At 40.1% G+C, this 17,487-nt stretch overlaps 1 protein-coding gene across 10 annotated transcripts in view; it reads left to right on the top strand.

Moving 5' to 3' along the window:
* NCALD (neurocalcin delta) overlaps positions 1–17,487 on the top strand; it is a 364,310-nt gene that overhangs the window by 32,583 nt on the left and 314,240 nt on the right. Inside the window, exon 1 of one of the 10 annotated variants that reach the window (XM_074353002.1) lies at positions 15,108–15,226. The exons of the other annotated variants lie outside the window; for them this stretch is intronic. The gene's annotated coding sequence lies outside the window, so the exon portion shown is untranslated. Of the gene's footprint in view, positions 1–15,107; positions 15,227–17,487 lie in introns of those variants that run through there. 10 annotated transcript variants of the gene reach the window in all.

The raw sequence follows: 17,487 nt of genomic DNA, 5'->3' as shown, positions 1-17,487 counted from the left end.
GTAGAACAGAAAGATCAAGAAATGGGAAAAAAGATAGCAATGGAGGAAAATCCAAGAGGTCAACATTCAGCTAATAGGGATTCTAAAAAGAACATGAAAGGAAGGAAATCAGAGGAGAAAAAAATACAAGAAAATTCCCCCAGGGGTATGAGTTTCCAGAATAAGGACCTGCTGGGTGCCCAGTACCAGAGATGCGTATCATAATGAAATTTTATACCAGCAATAAAGAAAAATCTTATGAGCTACCAGAAAGAAAAAGACATCAGTTATCAGAGGGGCACTAGACTTTTTAACAGAAACACTGAAAGTGAGATGATGGAGCCTTGCTCTCAACATTTTGAGGGAAAATTATTTCCACCTTGAATTCCATACTCTGCAAAATTCAAGCAAATGTAAAGGTAGAATGAAGACATTTTCTAAGTTACCTGACGATAGGAATTTACATCCTATATACCTTGTCTTAAGAATATGCTGCAGGATGTGCTCCATCAAAAAGTAATGTAAATCGAGAGGGAGAATGACCTGGGACATGGGATCATGTCAAGGACATACATAGTAAAAGGAGAAGGGAATGCCCCATCTAAGTGTGCATCAGGCACACGGAGTTTGGACAGATGGTAACAGGAGGATGGCGCACTCCAAGAAGGATGTCTTTAAGGAAAGCAGTCAGATACTACATAATGTAATATCTGCAAAGAGAGGAATTTTAGTTTTGTTAAGAGTTTTCAAGATAACATTAGTGAAAGTTAGGTAGAAAATTAAGTAAAAAGAAGCAGTGAAATGGAAAATGAAAACGGAGGCTAAAACAAAGGAAAGAGGATGGACAAGAAAGGAAATCTATCCTGATTGTGCATTTAGAAAGCACTCGTTTTATATTAGACACTGTTTTAAGTGTTTGCGCACAGTTCCTCATTTAACCCTCACAGCAACCCCATGATGTGGGTGTGGATGTAATAGTGTTTTCATTTTACAAATATGGAAAGTAATACACAAGGTCGTTTAGCTGGTGCCTGCTGGATTTGAACCAAGGATTTGAACCAAGGCAGTCTGGGTTCATAGTCATAACAATGTAAATACCATATTGCTTTAATCAAAATAGTGATATTACTATATAAAGATGATGGTGGGGTAGAGTAATGGGAGGAAGTAATTTAACTGCTAAATTCTAATCTCTGATAGTAGTAAGTAGTAGGTAATGTTCAAATAGAAAAAGGAAACAAGAAATAGCAAGGAAGAATTTAAGATAAAATTATGGAGGTTATGATCGTAGGAAATAGTTAAAAATTGTTGAGAGTGGTTACCTGTGGGGAATGGGACTGGGGAGTGGATAGAGGTGGGGTAACAAGCTGTTCTCTTTTCCTCTTAGCCTTGTAGTGCGATCTGACTTTTTAAGATGATACACAAATGCTACTTTGATTTAAAATACAAATTAAAGAGAAAGAATAAAGGAATCATTTAGCCTTATGTTGGGTCACCCAGCTGGACTCTGAACTGCTGCACAGGAAAGGGTCACTGTCCCCATCCACAGAGGCACCACACCTTTCTTTTATACTCATGACTGCAGCCATCACACTGTGACTGGCTATGAGAAGGCTTACAAAGGATTCCGGAATGGTTTGTTTATTGCCAAAGATAAGCCCAAATCATGCTGAGCCAATTTGAACTACTGGTCTGCTATTCATGGATTATTTCAATTAAGTAAAGTGTCTTCTTGGCTTGGGTGTAGACTTAATTAGGCAATTTGAGTGTTACACTTGTGGGGCTGGTTGCCACTTGAGGGTTGAATCAGACTTGGTGAACTCATCGGTGGGGGAGACACTCAGGTGGTATTTCTCTTTTGTGAGCGTTGCCTCCTGAAGTTATTTTTTGTTCCTTATGCACCAAGAGAAAAAAAAAAACATTGTTAATAAACACAAACGGTGAAATACATTGAATTTTCTTTTGGAAGTACAGCCAGGAGATGTTCACATCTCGGTAGTAATTCTTGGTTTTTTAGCAAGCTCTCTATTGCATTCTTCTCCCATGGGCTGCAGAATGACTTGAATCAGAGCCATAGTAGGAACGGCTTTGGCTAGGGATTGAGAAGCAGGCCAAATGTTCACTGAATTTGCAGCTCTGCTACAGATGCACCCTGCCGGGAGGGAGCGCTCACTTTCTTCTTGCCAGGAAGTCTTCTGAGCTGAATAGGCTTCTATTCAACCATATGTTATCTTGAAGACTCCTTTTTCTCATTTTTTTTTTTAAAGCTGGTGATGTCTTTACTGATGCCTCCAACATAAAGAAAAACAATGGTTCCAGCAGTGACTGAGGAAATAGTAATTTAAAAAATTAAACAAGACAGAGGGATAAGTATTCTTTGTGGTGCGTTTATGGAGGTTGCCTGTTTAGACCATTTGGAATGGGAGCTGGAGGGGTGGATGCTCCATACCTATTTTAGTTGGAGAGGGATTTGGAGAGAAGCTGCAATTTGAAGAGAACTTTTAATTTGCATCAATTTCTGGTAGGGACAGAGAGCTCATGTGTCAATCATATCTCCAAAGAGAGCTTTATTTCTCAAATAACTGCCCATCTAAAAGGCTATTATTTGGAAATAATAAGCACCAAGAGAAGGTGTCTTAGGGCAATGTTGATGTCTTTTTTTTTCTTTTTGTACCCTTAGAGGTAGACAACCAACAGCTAGCTTGTCTGTGGCAGTATTAGTGGGTATCTTCGAAGAGGGGGTGGGAGTGTTGGGTTACGAAGGCAATTTAAATACGACACTTACTCAGTGACCAGCAGCCACTACTAGCTCACATTCCCACCCATAGACCAGACTGTTTCCTCCCGGACTGGTCCAGCAGCTGGACCCGGTGGGTTCCGCTAGGCTTGGTGTTGGAGAAGGCACCAGCCATGCCTAGCGAAGGGTTTCCCTAGTGCCTTGTAAAGGGCTTGCAGCTGAGCTTTTACGTTTGTGTGATTGTTACGTTTACCAAACAATTTCTGTGTTAGTTAGCTGGGGCTACTATAATAAAACGCCATAGACTGGGTGACTTAAACAATGGACATTTATTTCTCACAGTGTTGGAGGCTAATTCCAAGATCAAAGTGCTGGCAGACTCACTGTCTGGTGAGGGCCACTTCCGGGCCTGCAGGTGGCTGCCGCCTTGCCGTGTGCTCACATGGCCTTTTCTCTGTGTGTGCGTGGTGTGTGCACATGGAGAGAGAATTCTCGCCCTCTTCTTAATAAGGGCATTAATCTCATCATAGGGGCTCCACCCTTATGACCTCATTGAAACCTAATTACCTCCCGAAGGCCCTACCTCCTAATACCATCATACTGGAGGTTAGGGTTTCAACACATGAACTTTAGGGAGACATAACATTCAGTCCATAACAATGTTTATCTTCTAACGATGAAGAGGGAGTTATCTTCACACGTCAGCATGACATCTGGCCTAGAATATGGGCGCAGTGCTTCAGCTGACTAAACCGATGGGAGGATGAATAGAAGAGAAATGGGAATTCGGAAGAGGAGAGTGTGCTTGTGTGGAAAACAGGTGGACTTTTACCTTCTTGTTATCCGAAAGCTCCTCAACATTAAATCAATAATAGGCCCAAATGGGCTAAACTACTTTGAAGCCCAGGGACTGTTTGTGTCACAGTATAGGCCTCTTTTCATCAGTGTGATATCAACAATATTAAAGAGCAATTTTCTGTATGAAAGGGGCTTTGTTGAGACAGTGAAAGCCAAATGACTCATCAGAGATTCAGCCTCAGAAATAATGTGCTAATGCGTTTAGATTCTAAGCAGACCTGGTCTAGGCTCGTCATATTGTATTTGAGTGATTTCTTGAAATTGTGGTAAACAGTACATTTTCTAACATTATTAAAACACTATTTTCTTCTACCTTTTTTTGTTTGACAATAAGGGATGAACTACCAAGAGAAGGGATCATCAGAGAGCCCCTTGATTGTTTCTGCTCTGAAGGGAATGGTTCTCACCCTTGCAGGGTGTGCATGAAGTGAAGATACCTGGCCCCCACCCTGAGATTTAGGTTCAGAACATAAAGAGAGGGGCCCATGAGCCTAAATATTTAACAGATACCACAGGTGACTATGATGGAGATAGTCTGAACGTCAAACTTGGGGGAAAAAGAACCAAACCAAAAGTAAATAAATAAATAAATAAATAATAAAAAGAAAGGGGGAAAAAAAAACCAAACCCTCTCTAACATCAAAACTTGTACGTATCTCAAACCCTTAAACATTTGCAGGCTCTTAGAAGCTCTGCCTTCACGCCTAGTGCTCGGGCTGGAGGCTGAGTCTGCGCTAGAGCCCCCCCAGCCCACCAGTGGGGTGTAATTTGAGAACCATTGGTTGGGTGACACACACCAGTCCTCAAGCCCTCTGTGCCCACAGCGCTGGGTGGGCACAGACTTTCAGTGCCCCCCGGAGGCTCCCTGAAGCCCATGCTTTTATCTGAGAGCCTTCCTTCCCAGTGGAATAAAACTCCCAAGGCGTTCCCTTTGATTAGTGGAAGTACCTGCTAAATCCCCCACCCTGTAGAGCCTCTGACAAGAAAGCTTTAATCCATTTGGGTTGAGGTCCCTTGAAGTTCCATGACCAGCTCTGACAGGAACAGATCAATGATATACTCCGGAGACAGCCCTTAAAATCCTCAGTGAAGCGTTGGGCCCGCCTCCCTCGCCCTGGTGCTCTCTGAAAAGCCATGGTAGGTTGTTCTTGGATAATTCTGCAGGCTAGTCCTGAAGTGAATGCTTATAGGAAGCTGTCAAGATGAACCTAGTATTAGGCTGTAAATGTCGGTTGGGGGTAGTTTAAATAATGGTATTTGCTTGGGATTGTTCGGGATAATGGAACTTAAGTGAGAGGTCAAAATAGCCAACACTGCTGGCTGCTGAGGCACGCCGTGCCTTGAACCTTTCATGTGAAGCCGCTGGAAGAGAGATGAATTATGTTTCCTGGGTGGAGTTTTTTTTTTTAAAAGGAGGTGGGTGGCAGCAGGGATCTATTTTTATTAAAAAAGTTTGAGAAGCACAATGAAATGGCTATGTGTTTGCAATCAGGTCTTTCCCATTATTTGACAAGTGCCTCACTGCTGTGGCACTTCGCTGGGTGTGCTTTCTAATATTTAGGCAAGTTTGCCATTATCCTTGTGTCTTAATTTCTCACATCTTTAAGTATTATTTAACACCTCGTAGCATGATGGGATTTCCATAATTGTTGGCAGATTGCTTTGTATGTTCGGATGTGTGAAGGGAAAGCAATCCAATTTATTAATTATGCATTGCTGTTAATATTCATTTAAAGCTATCAAGTGATTAGCTGTAGGAGTGCTTGAGAAAAGGACTGTTCAAATGGCAGCGGTGGTTGCTATGCATAGGGCTCGCTCCTGTTCCGCCCGGAACCTTTTAAAGAAATGCACAGTTTTCACTTTAAAGCCTTATTTAATGAAAATTGTGTTCTGGGTGGTAGAGTTCTTTATATTTCCCTCTTTTTTTGGAAAGTGAAGGCTATCGTGCCTTCAAAATAGTGGGTTACACGTCCTTGGTATAGAGATCATGTTTCATGAGAAGAATCTTCCTATCTTCAAATTCCAGCTTTGCTGGCCGTCATGGGAAAGACACGTACACTTATGGTCTCAGTTTCTCTCTCTGTAGAATGGAGGGATGCTGTGGTTGTGCAGAGTATCTTCTTTGCCTTGCTCTCTGCCTCAGGAGGATTTAGCTTTGTGGGGGTTAGAAAAGGAACAAAAGGCAGGCAGCTGGTAGCTTTGCAGTCTCTGCTCTGAGCTAGTATTCAGTGCTGTTAGTGTGGATGAAACAGATGCCCACTGAAGCTGGCGCAGGTAAAGGAAAGGAGGATGCAACAGACAAATTCCCAAACCTAGGTGCTGGAGCAGCCAGGCCATGTAGGGGCTGCACCTGGAAAAAGACTAGAGTCTGAAGCTGTGGTCTCTTGCCCTAAGGGATGGTCTGGCTTCTTTGCACCTTTGCTTCTGTCTTCTCTCTCTCTCTCATCATAGCTTTATTTTAATTTACCTCACTTTTACAGACTTTTTACCAATTCTGTCTTACCCTTTACTTTCCAAAGGATCTTAGAGGCCTTTTGTACCACCAGTATCTGAATTTCTTCTCACCTTTTTGTCTTCTTTCCTTTCTAGGTCCAGCCTTAAAATTCCTTCCCACATTCACATCTGTAGACACAATCCAGTATCCATAACCCCAAGTATCTTGTACCCTTTTGGGGAACCATACAATGGGGCCACCTGCCACCGTAGCCAGCACTTCTCCAGGCAGCAGTGAGCTGATCCTCTCAATGTCATACAGGATCTGTCAGAATAAATCTTTCACCCAAGTGGTGCTGAGGCAGTTCCAAGTCCTCCTCAGAAGAGGGACAGGAAAGGAACAGAGAGCACGGCTTAAGTCTGGGAATGCTACGAGCTGATGTCGATTAGGAGACTTGACCTGATTTCAGATGCGTCCTCCAAGGGAAGTGGGTGTTTGGGGAAGCTGGCTTAGCATAGCTTTACTCCATTCCCTGAATTCTCCATCCTGGCCAGCAGATTGCTGTGCAGATGTGGGTCATAAATGGGCCACAGGTACAGCAGGCTGAAGAGTGGAGGTAATTGTACAAATCCACCATCACCATTAGAAAAGCAGCTCAAAGTGTGACTGGCATGTCATTTTGACCTTCTGTTTCTATGTATCAAGTGTGATAACAGAGTTGACCTTTCGCAGATGTTGAGTTTAATGCCCTTGGCACGTGGCAAACGCTACATGCCTGCTAAAATCTTATTCTGTTTCTCTGCTCCCTACCCTCGGTCTCATTTTCAGGGGGGCTTCTGTTAGAACCGGCAAAGCCATGATCATGAAGGCAGGTGGCTCAGCACCTTTGGTGGGTGACCCTGACTTCCCTCATCTGCAAGCCCCTGTGGTCACTCAGCTCAACTTGGTTACTCACCATAACTCACAGTGTTCTCTTAGCAGAGCACTTTACAAAGGTTATAAAGATATCTCAAAAGTTGAGCAGAGGAGAAAACTTCAAATCTTTCCTAATAAACAACTTTTTTCTTATTCCTTATTGGTCTTTCTATTATTTATATGTATTTTTAGTGTTTTAGTTATATCATACACAAAACTTGCATTTGCTCCTGTACTTTTAAAAAACAATCTATTGGCTTTATTTTTCTGAGTACTGTTCCATAGATTAGAATGACCACAGTTTATTTACTGTTCTATTCTTTGAGGGCATTGACTTTGCTTTCAGTTTTTCACTATTTTCTGTCACTGTAGGGCTCCCTTCCTTCCTTCTGTTATTCTTTCCCTCAGATAAAGTCTCACGGGCAGTAATATGGGTAGGGTTGCCGCATAAGACATGGGACACCCAGTTAAATTTGAATTTCAAATAGACTGTAAGTGGTTTTTTCAGTATAGGTATATCCCATGTAATATTCAGTACATACTTAAACTGAAAAGCGTTTGTATTTAAAATTCAAATTTAACTGGGGATCCAGTATTTTTATTTGCTCAATCTGGCAACCTAAATTATGAGGCACAATGTCGGAACATTTTTGTGAGTTCTGATACACGTTGTCAGACTTCTCAAGTTTATCGTCAAGATCTTATTGTTGATTTAAATAAGGAGGGGACATTTTCAAAAGGGAGAAACATAAAGGAGAAAGGGGGAAAGCTAAGATGTTTAATAAGTACTTATCTAGGTTATTAACTTTTAATTTTTAGCAGATTTACATAATCACATAAACATATAACATCATATGAATATTCATAGACACATAGGGAAGATTTTTTTTTGGACCATACAGACTGATAACATCTATGTGGTTTACACTTTCCTTGAGGTGGCACTTGCTGTTGGTTGGCCACTTGCTGTGTGGTCCCCTTTTTTCTCACTAACAGAACCCTGATTTTGTTCAGGGCAGCAGTGGACCTTGTTAAAAACTCAATTCTTTACCCATAAATGTGGCCATGGGACTCAGTTCTGAGCAAAAAGAGGTTAAGCAGAAGCCTGTGGTACCCCTTCCCTCTTTCCTGTTGCCTGGGATACACCTGTGATGCTTAGAGGTACAGCAGCCATCTTTTGACCTGTGGAAGGAAGCCCTACATAAGGAATGTGGAGCAGCAGTAATAGGAAATTCACAGCTGAATGTAACCATAGGGGAAATGCCCACAACTGATTAAAAAAATTCTGGTTTATGCATATATATTATAGCTATTTCAAGTCCTTTGTAGAAAGAGGTAGGTATAAATCTAAGTACACACAAACAATATTTTGTGTTAAGTCAATATGCCCGTAGCCAGAGCCTTAGGATTTCCTGTGGAACAGACATGACAGTTGCTGATCTGAGTTCAGTCACGGTTGAAGACCACGAAGTCTAATTCCTGAGACCCAGAGACCAATGAGGAAGGATACAGGTCACCAGTCTGGCTTAGGGGCACAAAGATTAAAATCTCAGAGGAAGTAAATGCGACAAACAGGAAGTTAGGTCAGACTTGTCAAAGTTCAGAATCAGCTGGTACACCAAGGTCAGGAACTTCTGAGGTAGAAGTTAAAGATGGAGAACATCACAGATTAGAACAGGAATTTGTCCAGATAAGTGGATCAACACTAGAGAGGCAACCCATGGACACTAGGCTGGGCTTCTGGTGCCATTTGCTCCACCTGAATCTGTCTGCTAGCTTGTCCTCTGCCTTAGCACATCTGGAGTCCCACGGAGTCCTGGAAAATGACAGGAGATGTCAAGGAGAGCCGGAACTTCTGTGACTCCTCTAGTGATTGGAAGTTTTTTTTTTTTCCCCCATAGGCTACCTTCTGACTATATATTTCAAAAGTTGTTTCTCCTCCAGCCCACATACTTCCAGTCCTGGGCATCCTGGGTACATAAGGCCCTAAGACATATTCATATCTTCTGATCTTGCGCCTTTGTTAAATGACACTGGGTGAGTCAGCACAGGGGGTGGCGGGAATATTCCTGAAAGCCATATGTACCCTGGGACAGCCATTGGTAACTTAGCTATACTTAGAAATGATCATAAACCTTATTAATATGTCCTCTGAAGTCCCAAACCAAATGGATCCCAACTCAGCTTCCTTTTATTCAGACTCAAAGATGCCCAGGGCAATTCCTATGGCACCTAAAGGGAGACAAAGTATGATGGAGGAGAAATTGTGGTGGAGACGATGGTTTTAACCAATTGCTGTCGAGATAGCTTACTCATGCAAAACTAAACAAATATATGACCATGTAGGCACAATGCTAGGACCCTCTTAGAGCAGAAAGACCTGTGCCCTCAGAAAAGGTCCTGAAGCTGAAGCTTCTTTAGCTTTATTGTAAATCCATCTCTGTACATCTCCTTATAGAGAAATGTGCACACCCTTTGGACTGTTTTGTATGCTGCCTGTTGCTTTGAGAGTTATAGTTTTTTTTAAAATAAATAATACTTAGTTTGTTTTAAAATTGAGTGATCCATGATGTTGTTAAAAAAAAAAAAGGAAATGTAAAAAAATTACTATAATCCTACTGTGTGGTGATTTTGGTGTATTTTCTTTTAGATGTTCTTTTTATTGAATATATATATGTTTCTATTTCCTCATCTGCAAAAAAGGGACAACTTCAAAATGTTATTTTGAAGATTAGATATATGGTGAGCTTCCTCTTTTGTTATTAAACATTCTTATAGAAGGGTGACTTTTAAAAATAACTGTATAATATTCTGAAAGTCCCTATTATCGGACACTTAGGTTATTATTTGAATATGTTTTAAATTATAAATAAGGTGTGATAAACATCTTTCTACATATATCTGTATGTACATTTTTACTGTGCTCATAATAAATTCCTAGTAGTGAAATTACTGAGTCACAAGATGTCAAAAATTTAAAGAATTTTATGCATACACATAAGTTGCTCTCCAGAAAGTCTGTATGAATTTATGCTTTTTAAAGAAATGTGTGAGAATGTTTTCCTAAACTCTTGACAGAAACATGTACTGTGATTAAAAAAAATTGGAATAGTATCCCATGGTTTTAATGCTTATTCTTTTAATATTGTGATGCTAAATACTTCTTATATGCATTTTCGCTTTGTGTATCTTCTGTGAATTGTCAGTTCATGTCCTTAGGCAAGAGTTTTTAATTAAGTAATTTTTAATTAAGGCAATGCATTTCCCCAAATTCATAGAGATTATTATTATCATTATTATTTTGCATTTTCTCCTTCTGGTCTTTCTCTGTCTTTTCTTTCTCTTCCTAAAGAAAGGAGTGTTCCCAAAAGCTACCCTAGACCCATATTTTTCTTTATCCTTTAGACTGAGCCATATGAACATACAGTTTTTAGAAGGTTGAAAAATGGTCAAATACCAGTAGTTTTATATGGTTAAACCTGCTGTATTTCTCTTGACACTAATTCAATTTCCTTCTCTCTAACTGTCCATCGTCTTTCCATCCACCCAGCCAACAAATATTTATTATCAATTGTACGTCGTCCTCTAAGAATGACGCCCTCACCATCTTCAGCTCTGACCTTTCTCTTGAGCTCCAGTTTCTATGTTTTATGAGCTGGCAAGTCACGCACGCTGTGGCTCTGTGATATTCTTCCCATCTTCTCTTTTCCTGTTGTACCTACCTCAGTTCAGGTTCTCGTCATTTAACGTGTGTCTTAGTGTGTTTGGGCTGCTGTAACAAAAACACATAAACTGGATGGCTCATAAGCGACAGATATTTCACTTCTCACAGGTTTGGAGGCTGGTAGTCCAAGGTCATGGCACCAGCAGGTCAGTGTCTGCTGAGGGCCAACTCCTCACAGATGGTGCCTTCTCACTGTGTCCTCACATGATGAAAGGGGCAAGCTAGCCCTCTGGGGTCTCTCTTATGAGGGCTCCAATCCCATTCATTAGACTTCACCTTCATGACCTAAGATCTTCCAAAGGCCCGAGCTCCCAATACTCACCCAGGGGTTAGGATTTCAGCGTATGAATTTGAGGGGAACATAAACACTCAGACCACAGCAATGAGTAATGTTTTCTCTCCTACAATATTCTCTTCCTTCTTTCACCTTCACCTACATTTCCTTAGATTTAAAATCTTCTCCCTCTTTAAAGGATCATTTTAAATGCAGTACTTGTACTGATCATAGCCCCCTGCTCCCCATCCTTCACTACCACCTCAGATAGAAATTTCACCATCCAGTCCCTCTTTATATGCACATCTTTTCTGGAACTTTTTCTCCTCCTAGCATCTGGTTATTTCTATATTTTGTTTTATGTTCAGATATTATTTATGTATAGTAAATGAAAAAATCTTAATTGTACAACATAATGAATTTTTAGAAATGCAAATTCCTATGTAATAGCCACTCAGAACATTTCCATCACCTCAGAAATTTCCCTTACGTTCCTTCCCAGTTAATAACTGCTGCCAGGGCCCAAAGGTAATGACCGTTCTTATTTCTGTCATCATAGGTTGGTTTTCATGTACCTGAACTTCAAATAAATGGCATCATGCAACATGTACTCTTTTGTGTCTGGCTACTTTTGCTCAACATAATGCTTTTGAATTTTATCCATGCTATTTTGTCCATCAGTTGTTTTGTTCCTTTTTTATTGCTGTGTAGAATTCCACTGTGTAACAATTTGTTTATACATTCCCCTGTTGGTGAACTTGGGTTGTTTCCAGTTTTTCACAATTATAAATAAAGGTACTCTAAATATTCTTGAACTAAGTCTTCTTTCTCATGCACATATAGCTAGGAGTGGATTGCTAGATCATAGGGTAAGTATATGTTTAACACTACGAGAAACCAGTGAACAGTTTTCCAAAGAGGTTATTTTATTTTACATTTTTAACAGAAATATATGAGATCTACATCCTTCCCATCATTTGATGGTGTACATCTTTTTCATTCTGTTGTATGTGTAGTGGTGTCTTGTTGTGATTTTAATGATGCATGTGGTTTTAATTCCACAGTGTATAATAATGTTGAGCACATTTTTGTATGCTTATTGTCTATGTGGATATCATCTCTTGCAAAGTGTCTGTTTAAGTTTTTGCCCAGTGTCTGAATTCCTGTAGTTTTATGGTAAATCTTAAAATCTGAAGGTTTAAGCCCTCCAACTTTTGGTTTTTCAAAATTGTCTTGGCTATTTTAGATCCTTTGAATTCTCATATAAATTTCAGAATAGGCTTGTCAATTTCTAAAATAAAAATGCCTGCTGGGATTTTGATTGGGACTTTATTGAACCTATAGGTCAATTTGGCAGGATTGATCATTTAACAGTCTGTTTACTCAAGTCTTCTTTCATTATCTCAGCATGTGTTTTCAGTGTAGGATTCTTGCACATCTTTTGTTAAATTTCTTCTTACGTATCTGATTTTTTATGCCATTGCAAGTGGTATTACTTTTTAAATTTTATTTTTTGATTGTTGATTTCTAGTATATAGAAATGCAGCTGGTTTTTATATACGAACTTTGTATCTTGTTTCCCTCCTTAACCCACATATTAGTTGTTATAGTTGTTATACTTTACCTTGGATTTTTAAGATACATACTTATGTCATCTGCTAAAAAAGAAGATTCACTTCTTCCTTTCTAATATTTATGCCTCTTATTTTTTAAAACTTTCTTGTTGTATTGCACAATTTCTGTATAATTTTTTCTTTCCCCACCAGACTGTAAGCTACTTGAGGCAAGATCCTTTGAGGCAACGTCCTATCATGGTGCTTGAAACATGGAAGATATAAGAGAATTTTGGTTGACTATTTAAATGATGATGGGGAAAATAAGGAAATTAATGCTGTCATTTACTATTCTGTATGATAAGTGAACCACCACCAAGAAAAAGGATGCTGGTTAAAGCCCACTTTTGTGGGTTGGTACATCTTGATTTGCAAGAGTTGCTGCAGGTGGAAGATTCTCCAGGTCATTCTGCCTGGTTTGTGGTTCCAGTTGCAGGATGCTTCTCTGGTGTTATGTTCGTGTTATTTATGTTCTATACAACTCTTGCTGAGCATTCTGAGACTTCCAAAATAGCAGTGACTACTTTTCCCCAGGATATCACAAAGCAGATGGATCCCTGGACTTCATTGCCTTCAGTCCCAATTCCCTAGGCTTCTGTTGGTGTAGGAAAAAAAACTGCATTTTTAATACTACTGGAGTGAAGCCTGGGAAATTTTCAGTTTTGAGCCTCTGAATTCCAAGAGCAATGTTATTTTTAGATTTCTAGTATGCACTGGGAGTTTGTGAGTGAGATTGTGTTAAGGAGTGAGGACGAGGGTTCATGTGAATGGGCGGTGGTCTTTTCCCTGTACGTGGCTGCTCCTGCCCATTCTGAAGCTCCACGGGGCTGCACCGTGGCAGCCTGCGAGCTGCAGACGACTCCTAGGGCCGGAGGAGAGCACTGATTGGGCTTTGATGTCCATTTTTGCATTTTTGGTTGCGGTAGTCATTTCTCTTTCATAGACTCTGTTGTCCACGCGGATGGAAAAGGATGTTTTCTTCCATGCATGATGAGTTTGTTTCTAAGGAGGCAATTCCATTGTTTCTTTGTTAGCAGTTTAAGCAGGAGATTGGTAAAATATTTAAGGTAGTTTTGAGTTGAGGCTTCAGGGACTGCTCCCTGGTCGTCTTATCCACATTGGTTGACATTTTACTATCAGATTAGGCTCATGCATCAGTAAAAAGCTAGCATATGAATGAGCTAATTAAGTTTTTGCTGTTGAATAAATATGTATCTCCTTGGAAAAAATGAGTGACAGAAGTAATAGAAAAGAGCAAAATAAAAGAATGCGTATGCTTGTTAAGTTTGGATTTAATGATATAAATACAGGGTGATTATTTTTTCAAATACTTGAATTTTTCAATGATTTTATATATTTGGTTCTCTTAAGCATTTACATACTGACATTAAAACAGTGTTCTGGAAGTATTTTGGTGATATTTATTTATTCATTTGAAATGTTGACAGACAATATTATGTTAGTTTTGCTGTACTACATAGTGATTTGACATTTGCATACATTAGGAAATGATCACCACGATAAGTCTAGTAACCATCTGTCACCATGCAAAGTTATTATGATAGTATTAACCATATTCCTTATGCTGTATATTATATCCCCATGGCTTACTTGTTTCATAACTGGGGGTTTGTACCTCTTAATCCCCTTCACCTATTTTGCCCCCTTTCACACCCTCCCCTCTGGCAAACATCTGTTTGTTCCCTGTTTTCATTTTACTTTGTTTGCTTGCTTGTTTTATTTTTTAGATTCACATATAATTGATAATACAGAGCTACATTATTTTAATAGCTTAGAATTTGTGTGTGTGTGTGTAAAATAATTTAACTAATCAGTTATTTATTGATGGATATTTTTGTTAAAAAATTTTTTTACTATTATAAACAACATTGCATTGGGGAATACTTGTAAATAAATCTAATTAGTTCCTTAGGAGACAATTTTGGCAGTAGAATTCTAGGGCTCAGTCTGTGTATATTCTATCTATAGATTCATTTTGCCAAACTTCCCTGCAGAGAATTTGAGTTAAATTTTATCCATATCAACATCAAATTGGGAGTCTTTACCTACACCATTGCAAATATTATTTATTATGAATCTTGACTCTTCATGGGAGTTGTAAGCTAAATCAGTCAGGATCCAGTCAGAAAACCCAAAAGTGCACTCAGTGTTTTAAATAGCAAAGATTTCATACTGGGGACTAGTTCCACATGTACTGGAAATGTGAAAATGCAAGAAGGAAATGTTGAAGTCAGAGGTAGTAGCTGCAAGAAGCTGGAGCAGGGAGAGGTATGACGAGGAGACCCAGGAGCTCTGGGGAGGGGCCTTCAGGGGCCGGGCTGGACCTGGGCTGGGGTGCGGCCTGGCCCATGAGGTTGTGCAGCCGCTGGCATTCTGACTGCTAGGAGGGTGTGGCCCAGCTGCCAGCACGTCCAGGGAGGCACGGGCTGGCTGGTGTTGGAGCTGTAAGAGGAACTGGGGACTGAGCCCGCCATGTGCTGTTGTTGCTGGAAACCAGAAGGAAGTCTCTTTTTTCTCCTCTCACTTTTCAGTCTCTCTCTAGTGCCTCTCGTATTGGCAAAAGCTTCCAGGAAGCCAGCTGACAAGGGAGTCAGTGAAGTCAGTTTTGCAGAGCTCCATCCTCAGCATCACAGAGCAGAAAAGAGAACACTGGGCCGGGAGTTAAGAGGCAGTAAGTACACAGCCAGTTGCATTAGCTTGTTGGGGCTGCCGTATCAAATGACCATGAACTGAGTGGCTTTGAACAGCAGAAGTGTATTGTCTCACAGTTCTGGAGCCTAGACATCGGAGGTTAAGGTATTTCTTACCAGCTATATTGGATTAGGGGCCCACCATGTTTTCAGTATGACCTTATCTTAATTTAACTAATTATATCTGCAATGACTTACTTCCAGATAAGTTTGCATTCTGAGGCACTGGGCATTAGGACTTCAACATATGAAGTTTGGGGGCACACAATTCAACCCCAAATGCCAGTATATAAACTTTTTTAGACCAGGGCCCTTTCAACTCTAAAATGCTATATTAATTCCTTTGCATTCTTCTAGTTTTGGGTACAAAGAATGTGCTTAACAATTGTTAGTAAGTGAATAAATGCTAAATTAAATAATGCACATTCATCTTCAGGCTCTTAAATTTAAAGTCACTATACGTTTTAAATTGAAATTTAAAAAAAAATCTGTCAGACATTCTTAAATTTTGCAAATAGTTAAATACCAAATACATGCAAAGTGTACTGATGATTACAAAACTTATTCCTAAATTTAACATATAAATGTAAGATGGAGTTATTTCATCTCTATCTTTAATTCTAAACTTTCCTATGGTTGGGAAATCACTTATCCTATAAGCAAGAAAGAGATTTTTCAACTGAGGTGAACGAACTGAGGTTATCATCTTAAGTGGATGGAAACTATTTGGTCAACAACTTCAGACTTATTTCTTATTGGTTGTTTATCGGTTAGGATTTGACTCTGGGATGTAAGGGCCTGTCTTCTTTTTAGAGTTCCCTCAGTGGATCCAGGCAAATGTAATACAGCATGCTCTGACTGCCCACTGGCTTCCACAGTATTCAGAAGGCTTTGTTCGACACTCACAGAATGGCTGTGATGAATGAATTGCCAGATTTTTCACAGCAGTGAATCCCAAACAAAGCTTCCTTAGAATGTTGATTTCATGAACTGGACTGTTTCCCAGCCCGAATCAAAGACTGATATTTTCCAAATGTTAAAGAAAGAAGTTAGCTTAATTAATGGAATTAAGTTTGGTGGCTACTGTTGCTTATTCTACCAGCAGGTACTAGCAGATGACAAAATGAGTGGACGAGAAGTTGCAACATCTTTGAACATTAATGTGCAGGAACAGCTGATCTTGCTTAGTCCAGCAGCTCATTTTTGTGGCCTCATGGGCTTCCTGCTGTAATTTCATATCCCATGGACACATAATATGCTAGTGACTTGTTCCTAATGTATTTGTTCGAATTTTATTAAGTTCTGCAAAATACATGGAACATTTGTACTGTCTTAGCAGACAAACTGTGGTTCCAGCAATCAGATCAGAAGTGACTCCTGCCCCAAGGGATCTTACCAAGGAGTGGAGAGTGAGGACAAAGTGCTAGTTTAAAATGCCTATGGACAACGTCACACCTACCAAGGAGAAACTCGTGGTCTGTGTCCCGGACTCTGTGGTTTGATGTGAAACCATGTGACTTACCTTTGACTGTTACCCTTCCCCCTTCACCTCTCTCCTTTTGTGATGCTCCCTCTGAACTTGGAATGAGGGGACAGAGATGAGTAAGTCTCTACCCTTGAAATCCTTTCAGTTTAGTGAGGGAGATGAACGAATATTTACACTCAGTATGTGCTGGAGCAGAATTAGACAAGCACCAGGGGAAACCATAGGTTCTGGAAGGGCCAGGAATCTTACTGTCTTTGCTTCCTTGGGTTCTAGCACAGGGCCTGCTGCCCAGTCAGTGTTTATTTGTGAAGCGGGCAACATAGTCAGTCCCGGGAGTGTTCAGAAGAGAAGTTACATTTGAACTTGGTGTTGAAGGACAAGGAGAAGATGGTGATGTAGGGAAGGAATTCTCTTTACCCACGTCTTCTATCCCTAACCCCCCTTCTTTAGATATTCTAAAATTTGAGTAATGGTGATAGATATGACCATGGCCTCCCTCTGTAGGGTGTTTCTAGGGTAAATTTCTTTCCCCTATGCCTCAGCATAGGGCTGACCAACCAGTTGTGGCAGCCCTGGGCAGGGAGTCTAGGAAACTGGACTCCAGTCCCAGCTTCACTGTCATCTGAGATCTAGAACAAGCCATTTAACCACTTTGCTAAGCGTCTTTATGGATAATAAGCTAAATGATGTGGGTAATGCATTAAAATGGATATAATACCACATAGTTATCAGGCATTATTGTGAGTTAGGAGGTTC

The sequence above is a fragment of the Camelus bactrianus genome, chromosome 25, assembly GCF_048773025.1.
Source record: "Camelus bactrianus isolate YW-2024 breed Bactrian camel chromosome 25, ASM4877302v1, whole genome shotgun sequence".
Taxonomy (NCBI): domain Eukaryota; kingdom Metazoa; phylum Chordata; class Mammalia; order Artiodactyla; family Camelidae; genus Camelus; species Camelus bactrianus.
This window is presented reverse-complemented; position numbering and strand designations above follow the sequence as displayed.